The sequence below is a fragment of the Cucurbita moschata genome, unplaced genomic scaffold (assembly GCF_002738365.1).
Source record: "Cucurbita moschata cultivar Rifu unplaced genomic scaffold, Cmos_1.0 Cmo_Scf00012, whole genome shotgun sequence".
In the NCBI taxonomy this organism is placed as follows: Eukaryota; Viridiplantae; Streptophyta; class Magnoliopsida; order Cucurbitales; family Cucurbitaceae; genus Cucurbita; species Cucurbita moschata.
Window position 1 is genome coordinate 4,357,140 of NW_019268528.1, and position 10,566 is coordinate 4,367,705.

General features: G+C 37.5%; 1 long non-coding RNA gene across 1 annotated transcript; it reads right to left on the bottom strand.

Annotated features, from left to right (window-relative positions):
* Positions 1 to 531: 531 nt before the first annotated feature.
* Positions 532 to 9,804, bottom strand: LOC111450249. The gene is made up of 3 exons (XR_002711779.1): positions 9,253 to 9,804; positions 6,042 to 6,044; positions 532 to 547 (listed from the first exon to the last, which is right to left on the bottom strand). It is a non-coding gene; the product is annotated as an uncharacterized LOC111450249 (long non-coding RNA).
* Positions 9,805 to 10,566: the final 762 nt, after the last annotated feature.

A 10,566-nucleotide genomic window follows, 5' to 3' on the forward strand; every position in this document is an offset into this window, starting at 1 on the left:
GATGCTTGTTCCTTTCCTTTCGTTTCTTTGATTTGAAACATCCCAGCCAGCGGCAAATCAAGTCAATGCTTCATTTCATCCCATAGGTATGCTAGATAAATGTTGATCTTCTCCTTTCTTGAACTGCGGAACCGGAACCTATCCCTGTCTCTTTTCTTTGATTCAGATTCTTGACCAGTAAAGACAGATGAAACTCCACCAGATTATTTATCCTTACTGACCGAACTGAACCTTGCTTGCACTCGGTAATAAAGCCACTAATGTACTCTCGCTGATGTAACTGTAAAAGAAGAAAGCTCAACCCTTTACCTTCAAACACTCCTTTTCCTCTCCAACTATCAGCTTCTCTACGGAACCGTAACTATGTCTTGTCTCATTGCTTCCTCTGCCTTACGGTCTATTTTCTTTCTGTTCTTTCTCCTCTCTCTGCTGCCCATTTACTCCTGAACTACTCTGTATTCCCTTCTGACTCGTAACCTATTCAAAGAATGAATGAAATCCTTCGCTGGTTGGTTACCTCCTCTCTCTCTGTCCTGTCTTCTCCTTTCTTTCTGTTCTTTCCTCCCTCCTCTGTAAGATAAGAGGGATATTAATTCGACTAAACTCTTCTGCCTATTTATTCTTTCATTTAACTACAAGGTCAAGCTCTTTTTCCTATCCAACTCGTTCTCGTGGCTTCGCCCCTTTACAGTTGAATCTGGTTAGTTAGTTAGGTAATAACATAGAGTCAAAGAAGAAGAATCAGATATGATATTCCTTATAGAGTAACTTAATTCAATCCTTCACCTTCGCCGAAACTCCTTATACAATAATATTACCTTGCCTTGCCGAGCTCGCTTTAGCTTTTAGTTTGATTCCCTTCTTTCTTTTTCGTGTAAGGCCCATTGATTATTTAATGGATGCTTTACGACTGTTAAAGTTTCATAATCGCTTTTTAGCTCTTTCAATAGGTGAAATTAATGAGAGTTTATGCTTTACGACTGGAAAGGTTCCGTTTTTAGGTAATTAATAAGGAACTGGCAGGCAGGCTTTCTTGCTGGGGCTCCTACTATTTATTTGTCTCGCCGCTTCGCGCCTCTTCTCGTCTCGTGGCTTCGCACCTTTCTTTTCCTATAGGGTCTTGTAACCTGAACAAGGAGATATGGGCGGTCTCTTCTTCTTTCCTTCACCTTCTTTAACTGTAAACGTAAACTAAGACTGAACTCAAGCACAAGACTCAAGATTCGTCAGATGGAACAACAGTAAGACTCAATTAAAGAAGCATTCTCCTCCTTAACTGCTTTCTTGCTTGCTTTTACTCCTTCCCCGATATAACCTGAAGTATTAATGATATGTCACAGGAAGGAAAGAAAGAGAAGCTAGCTCATTCACCTTACCCTATTTCTTCTTGAACTCTTTTCCTCTGTAATTAGGTTAAAGCATCTTATCTTCTCCTTCAAACCCAGTAAACAAAGACCTAATGAAGAGAGTTTACGAAAGATGAATGATTTCACTCCTCTCCCTTTGGTCGAGCTCTTTGACTCCTCTCTCTATTCTATGGGCGGTACCTATTCTCTTGGCCGGTCTCGTTCTTTCTGTTCTTTCCTTCACTTTTTGGAACAAGGGTTAAACTATTCAAAGACTGGGTAAAGCAGCTAATGAATTTACTCGACTCTAAGAAGAAGGATGAATTCCTTCTTAACTCCTTGTGCAGTTAGTGTTTGTTAGTCTTTCCCAAACAATAAACAAAGCCTCAACTTTAAACCTTTTTCGGAACCTTCCCCGTCGCCTCGGCCGGCTTCTTTTCTCTTCGATTTCGAACACTCTTTCACTTTGAGACTCTCTCTTCACTCTACTAATTCATTTACTGTCTTGTAAACTCCCTTTCTCCCTCTGTCTGGGTCTCATTGCTTCTCTTCTTCACTCCGTAACGATTAATGATCAATCACTTGTCCCTGATTTCACTCTGTCTGAGTCTTCGCTCCTTTCCCTGTCGGTTTCATTGCGGAGCTCCTGGCCTATTATATTACTTCTGTCCCTAACCTGATTGAACTGATTTTGACCCTCTCGCTATCGGTCTCGCTCGCTCCTTTCATTCAAAAAGCATTGTAACCTCCTCTCCTGAACTATGTTATTACTTCTGTCCCTGATTGAACTTCTCTTGATCCTGTCCCTTCAGTAGTGTTTCAAGTAAAGCCGAAAGAAGAATGATCGTTCCCTCAATCACTTGTCCCTATGTATTCTTTAACTGTAAACTCCTCTCTTTTTCCTGGCAGCTTCAATTCTATTGCTTTAACCTCTCACTCGGTAAAGTTCGGCCCTTCCCCTCTGATATTACCTTGACCTTGCTGCGCTAGCTTTCTTTGTTTTATTCCCTTCTTTGTCTTCGTCTTCTGACTTTGCCTCCCCCTGTGAACCTGTCCCTGATTTCATTGAAGAAGGTTAAGTTATTTTAGGGTCTCTTCTCTATATCTGCTTAATTCCATTCTTGTTATGGTTCTTTCTTTATTCTCATTCAGTGATTGATTGTTCACCTTTCACTCTTTTACTTGTCCCTTCATCAATCAATATCCTCAATTCAAGCAAGATTAATGAGACGAAACCTACACCCCCTTTTCCTTCATTTCACTCTTTGACTCACAAGGTAAACTCCGGAACTACTGAAGGAACCTTCTTTCACGAGGTCTGTTTGCTCCTGAACCTTCTTGCTTTCACTCCTCTCCCTTCCGGTCGAGCTCTTTCACTCCTGGCCCTTTAGTTAGTCCTATTGATTCTTGAACTGTAAACACTCAACTCCTTATTCATTCTTGATCTTCTCCTTTCTTGAACTATAAACTAAGAAACCCCCTGATCTTTCTTCCACAGCTGAGATTCCCTCATTCCCCTCGTACGTAAACTCTTTGTCTCGCAGCTTCGCTCAATCACCTATCCTTTACAGGAGAGAAAATGAATAGTGTTTGGAAGAGAACTTAACTGCTCCTGAAAAAGAAAGTGTTGAAAGGAAAGACGAAAGATGAATGAGCCGGAACAAACGGGAAGTCAAGACTCTCGATTCGTTAGAGTTTACAGTGAAAGAAGGGAGAGGAAAGAGACTGAACCTATCCTTTCTTTACCTTAGCTGCTTCAATTCTGATTAATTTCGGAAACCCCGGTAAAATGGACTATTTAGCTTTTTCACTAACAAAAGCTACTGAAAGAAAATATTTTGTATCCAGTATAGGGGTAAAACATTAAAAGATCTTTTTCCCTAATAGCTGCATAGGAAAGAAAAGATTTTGTATTCACCATAGGGGTAAAACATTAAAAGAGGTTTTTCCCTAAGGAAAGCAGCAAAAAGAAAATAAATTCTATCCAGCATAGAGGTAAAACAGTAAAAGCGGTTTTCCCTTAATAACTGGAGCTTCAATCAAAGAAATTCTATCTTTCCCGTATTTTGAGGGATAAAACAGTCCATTTGACCATATTTCCCTCAGTAACTCGATTGTAAACACTCAAAAAACTAGAAAAAAACTATCCCCCCTGCCCGTATTTTGAGGGATAAAAGTCTATCTTTACCCTCTTTTTCGGGATAAAATCCCGGTATTTAGGGCCAAGGTAATTAAGAAGTAGAAGTCAATCCTAAAGATGAATGAGAGTTCACTGTCAGTCAAACCTCAACTCTCTATTCATTCTTTCTCTTTCTTCTCCTTCTTTCACTTTGGGATTAGTCAGTAAATTAACCAATCCGGATTAAGTCGACCTATGCTTTCCATACTGACCCTGAAACAGCCACTTAGTTCTAGCTAAGGCCGATCCTTCGTCATATGCTTAGTCAAAATCACTTTTGCATATATGCGATTTACAATAAGAGAGAGTTCCCTTGTTCAGAACTATAAATTATTATTTTATATATTATCATGATTCAAATCGATTCTACCGGGAGATCTTAACGATGAATACAGACATTAACAGATGCGGAAACAGAGACAGAGCCTTTACGGTAAGGTGCACCAAAACCTGTCGATTGCTTTCTCTCTCTCCAAGGACGAAAGATGACGAACTGACTTCAATGAGCGGAACTATCCCTACTATACTATCACCTTTGAAGTGACGAAGTGACTAGGTCAGAGAACCTCTCTTAAAAGTATGAAAAGTGAAAGAACCCCCTTTTTCTCCTCGCTGTCGCCTTTGGCTCGAGCTACGTTTGATTCTGGTACTCTATTATTCCCGTCGTTGACTACTTCTTCCTTTGACTTTCCTACCTTCATTCATTCTTGTGTGTAGCGCGTGGGGCCATGACCTTCTTTTGTCCAACTGTCAGCTCCACAAGCAAAGATCCTTTTGTTTCAGTCACTCCTCCTGCGAAAGAGTTCACATCGCTACTAGAAAAAAGAATTCAATCCAGCCATAGGTTATCCCTACAGCTATTTTTGCTTTTTTGATTACGATTTACGATTACGGCTAGTAAGATTATGACCCCCAACGATAAAGGAACGTGCATTTATAGAATTTTCTATTATCAAATATTAAGTTGGAATTGAAAATCAAAATAAAAACATAGAATAATCTCATCATTATTTCTATAATAGTTTCAGTTTAAAAACAACAGGGAATACCCGAGAGAAAGTCAGCTCAGGCTTTACCCATCTGGAAAAATTCCATTACCAAAACTAAATAGAAAACAAACAAAAAAGCTATAGTCTAAATCCAAAATCTCACAAATATATGTCGTGATCGGTTTGAGTTTTCTTCATTATCTTGTTTGTTGTCCAATAAAAGAGATTGACTAGACAGTTGGGTTTTGACTTACTATTCTTAAATATTGAAAGGAGGGAGTAGGTCTGCGCTAATCATCTATCTTATGATAGGCTCCACTAGACGACACAGAACGTTTAAAGCCTACCGTGCCATATTTGTGATGGTTTCCAAGATAAGAGAGAGGAAAAGACCACTTAGATATATGTTGCTCATTGGAAGTGGGCTCTCTCGTTTGCCCCCACTTTTTCAATTTGGATTTTCAAACAAAATGCAAACAAGTTTGAACCCTTGTTTCAGTCAGAATGAATCTCCGGGACATTGACGTTCGACAACAGTGGACTCTTAGAGCTCGCATCCCGCACATATTCTACATTATAGCCTGCAACTAATTACTAATTCAGCTTCAGGGAGATCAAAGGGAGCTCGATTAGTTTCTGCGTTACAAGAAATAAAGAACCATAACCAATACTGGGAACAAACAAGGGAATCCCAAACCATATCCGCTTTTGCGCCAGCCACGACAATCTCACTCAAATTACAGGAACCTACACATATTTTAACAGTATACCAAGGTCCCCAACCACACACGCTAATTTCTCTGCATGTAGCTCGTCCGTACTTTCTTTCTTTTCCTGTTTTTGTTTTCAGGCACTACCTTGATAATCAATCATCATGAGAGGAAAACTAAAGTCTAAACATGAAAGTTATATGAGTTAGTAAGTAGCGCCTACTATTTGGCTTATTTAGGTTCTTGACTGGAGCTATTTCCTCACTGCTGTCTTGCCGCATTCTGTTTATTTAGTTTGGCAAGTCAGATTTTTGTGTATATTTTTTCTATTTTCATGTGAGATTTAGAAAAGGCAGATGCGAATGGAGTGCTTTGATTTTGAACAAATAAAAAGTATGTGGGCAGCCTAAATGGAGCTTGACTTATCCAATTTTGTGTTATAAGATAAAGGCTTTTCCTTATACCTTTAGTATATGAGCTGTGACCTCTGTCTTTCTTCGATCTTCAAATAGAAAAAGTGATGCCAATTCCTTTCCTATTTACTTTTTACAAACAAATCAAGAAGAAGTTATATTCAAAGTGAAAACGACCCTTTATTTACAACCTCCTTCGGTAACTTCATTTCAATTACCCTGATTTATGAGTACTAATATGGCCGATCTGTCATCCAACCTATTTTTAGGGCTATTTGGGGCTAGAAGTAATTCATTCATTATTAAGGAAAGACGAAGAAAGAAGAATGCAACTTGACTATGTAAGGGAGAATCCAGGGAGAAGAGAAAGAGAAGCGAATGAACCTGAACCGATATGACCGGACTCCCTGATTGAACGTGAACGAGTTGGAAGTTAAAGAAGAAATGAAGGAGTTAGCAGCTTTGAAAGACGACAAGATGAATTAATTACAGGAAAGAGGTAAACTTAATCACTACTGAACCAGAAAGTGTTGAAAGTCAATCCGAAAGCAAGACAAGAAAGAGGAATTCTCCTTTACTGTTGATAAGATAAGGAATCAATACAAGGGGAATAAGATTCGGATTACCTTGTCGATCGAATATCTCAAGCCAAGAACACTTTGTTTGAGATTCGAATCACTCCAGAAGCAAGATCGATCATGTCTAGCTTCAATGATTCTTGTTGATCAAATATCTCAAACACTTGTTTGAGATTCGAATCACTCCACAAGCAAGATTGATCATGTCGAGCTTGAATGATTCTACATGCAATCTAAACTACATAGAATTGCAAAGAAACTTAGCCATTGGCTAAAGAAAAGCACAAATGCTTCTTTTGATATATTTTCCAAGTCTCCCTTACAAATACAACAAACATGGCTTTATATAGCCTCAAAATGAAACTATTAAAGGCATTTCAAAAGTTGTAACATTCACACTTTATGGCCATAATTAGCCATTATGTAAATGTAACCGAAATTAAATAAAAAGTCTTAAAATACAATAACTCTAAATTATAACCCACCCAAAATTTACAACAATCAAACTTTATTCTTCTTCAATGTAGCATGAATTGAAACATCTTTTGATAATTTTGACAACCTTTTCTTCACATCTTCATTGAAGCATATTGTATGATTGATGTCTCTTGGTTCATATCATTCTCCACTTCTTCAAGAGGATTCGTCCTCGAATCTATTTGTGAAACTTTGCTGCAAAAAATAAGTTATGGAAATACAAAGGACCTCACAACACTCTCTCACGTGTATATACTCAAGGAATTTTAGGCCACTCTGTTTGCACTCATTTACACAAATGAAGCTCTCATTCTCACCTCTCAAAATTTTAAATAGAGCAAAGATTGAATTTTGAACTTTGGGTCGATTAAAAACTAAAAAGATGAAAATAAATAAAAATCAAATTGAGAAGAAACGCAAAGGAAACATATATCCGATCTTGAGCCTGAAGCTCTGATACCAAATGATAAGATAAGGAATCAATACAAGGGGAATAAGATTCGGATTACCTTGTCGATCGAATATCTCAAGCCAAGAACACTTTGTTTGAGATTCGAATCACTCCAGAAGCAAGATCGATCATGTCTAGCTTCAATGATTCTTGTTGATCAAATATCTCAAGACAAGAACACTTGTTTGAGATTCGAATCACTCCACAAGCAAGATTGATCATGTCGAGCTTGAATGATTCTACATGCAACCTAAACTACATAGAGTTGCAAAGAAACTTAGCCATTGGCTAAAGAAAAGCACAAATGCTTCTTTTGATATATCTTCTAAGTCTTATTACAAATACAACATAGATGGCTTTATATAGCCTCAAAATGAAACTATTAAAGGCATTCCAAAAGTTGTAACATTCACACTTTATGGCCATAATTAGCCATTATGTAAATGTAACCGAAATTAAATAAAAAGTCTTAAAACACAATAACTCTAAATTATAACCCACCCAAAATTTACAACAATCAAACTTTATTCTTCTTCAATGTAGCATGAATTGAAACATCTTTTGATAATTTTGACAACCTTTTCTTCACATCTTCATTGAAGCATATTGTATGATTGATGTCTCTTGGTTCATATCATTCTCCACTTCTTCAAGAGGATTCGTCCTCGAATCTATTTGTGAAACTTTGCTGCAAAAAATAAGTTATGGAAATACAAAGGACCTCACAACACTCTCTCACGTGTATATACTCAAGGAATTTTAGGCCACTCTGTTTGCACTCATTTACACAAATGAAGCTCTCATTCTCACCTCTCAAAATTTTAAATAGAGCAAAGATTGAATTTTGAACTTTGGGTCGATTAAAAACTAAAAAGATGAAAATAAATAAAAATTAAATTGGAGAAGAAAGCAGAGGAAACATATATCCGATCTTGAGTCTGAAGCTCTGATACCAAATGATAAGATAAGGAATCAACTACAAGGGGAATAAGATTCGGATTACCTTGTCGATCGAATATCTCAAGCCAAGAACACTTTGTTTGAGATTCGAATCACTCCAGAAGCAAGATCGATCATGTCTAGCTTCAATGATTCTTGTTGATCAAATATCTCAAACACTTGTTTGAGATTCGAATCACTCCACAAGCAAGATTGATCATGTCGAGCTTGAATGATTCTACATGCAATCTAAACTACATAGAATTGCAAATGAAACTATTAAAGGCATTCCAAAAGTTGTAACATTCACACTTTATGGCCATAATTAGCCATTATGTAAATGTAACCGAAATTAAATAAAAAGTCTTAAAATACAATAACTCTAAATTACTCTAAATTATAACCCACCCAAAATTTACAACAATCAAACTTTATTCTTCTTCAATGTAGCATGAATTGAAACATCTTTTGATAATTTTGACAACCTTTTCTTCACATCTTCATTGAAGCATTTTGTATGATTGATGTCTCTTGGTTCATATCAACTGTTCAAGAATAAATGGGAATAAGGAAGAAGACGAAGACAAGATGAATTAGCAGACAGGAGGGTAAGTAGTAAAGAAAAGAGAATTGAAAGACTCAACCAAAAACGACGATATTCCCCTACTTCACCTATTGAGAATGAAAGAATCAATGAAGACGCTTTAGCTGCTTTACAATCGAGTAAATGAAATCAATCCTTCTTGAACTCTGTAACCTACCCTTTCTTATCCTATACTGCCTGGAGAGTAAAGAAAAGAAGAATCAACTGACAAAGAGCTACTTCACACCTTTATTCCTTGATAGTGTTTGAAAGAAAGAAGGGAGACTAAAGAACAAATACTTACTCATTCAGCTGAATCGATATGACCTGGGCTACTTCACCGGCGTAACCTCTCTTCCCTGGGCGGGCTACTTCACCGGAAGGAAAGACTGAAGCAAGACAATTAGACTGATCCTACTTCACTCTTTTACTGGGGTTTCACTATTCGATCACTTGGTAAGATCAAGACGAAAGATGAATGAGCGTGAACGAACTCTTTCCTTTCCTACTAGGTAAAGCATATGAAGTAGCTCTCTTTTCTTGACCCTATGCCTATGGATTCTTTCTTTTCCTATTTTTGTTTTGACTGATTGATTCAATTCATTCGTTTTCTTTTCTTTCACTGTAAACTCATGAACCGGATTGGATTTCACTCTTTCACTAGGTAAAGCAGCTGGCTGAGATTCCATTATTCTATTGGTCTCACAACACTAAGTTTAAGTCAGTTATTATATTAGCCCAGATAAAGAAGAGAAGATGATCTACACCCTGCATTGGACTTCAAAGATTCTTTTGCTCTCCCTCCTGTAACAAGGATGAATTAGACTGATTTCACTCTTTCACTAGGTAAAGCAGCTGGCAAAGGTCAAGCTCATGAGCCTCCTCCTAAACTCTGTAACCTATTTGGAACTTATCTTTCTCCTTTCTTTCACTCTCCTGTAAAGACGAAAGCAAGCAAGAAGGCTGAATTCGACTAACCCCTTGTTCTCTTAGTGTGAGTTATTCTGACTGAGGAAGTGATTGTTCACCTCTCTTTTCTTGAACTCTTTCCCTCGGTAATCGGCAATAGGTCTTTGGTTCTTTCCTCCTTTCTTTCACTCTCCTGCCTGGCTTGTAAGAAAGAGTCATTCTCCTATTTCTTCTTTGTAAACTCAATCCTCAACTCTCGACTCAAGATTCATTCTCAATCACTACTGAACGAACCTAATGAAAGAGGGAGGGTAAACTGGACTATTCTTCTTTTCTTCCCCTATTTCTTCTTTGTAACCTCGGTCTCCCTGCTGCGCACCTTTCCTATTCATTCTTTAAAAGGATTTGTCCTCAAATCAAATTCTTCGTTCTTTTCTTGATAATGCATCTGCGACCACATTATCCTTCCCCTTTTTGTAATGGATTACATAAGGAAACGTTTCAATGAATTCCACCCATTTAGCATGTCTCCTATTTAGCTTTGTTTGGCTTTTGAGGTGCTTCAAACTTTCATGGTCCGTATGAATAACAAACTCTTTTGGCCACAAATAATGTTGCCAAACTTGCAAAGCCCTCACAAGTGCATATAACTCTTTGTCATAAGTTGGATAGTTGAGTTGTGCTCCATTAAGCTTTTCACTAAAGAACATGATTGGCCTTTTTTCCTGCATTAAAACAGCCCCTATGCCTATCCCACTTGCATCACATTCAATTTCAAAAGATTTATCAAAGTTAGGTAAAGCAAGACAAGGTGCATTGGTTAATTTATCTTTCAGTTCATTGAATGCATTCTCTTGTTTTTCCTTCCATTCAAATTTCACATGCTTTTTAACAAGTTCATTCAATGGTGATGCTATGCTACTGAAATCCTTAATGAATCTCCTATAGAAACTAGCCAAACCATGAAAAGATCTTACCTCGGTTGCATTTGT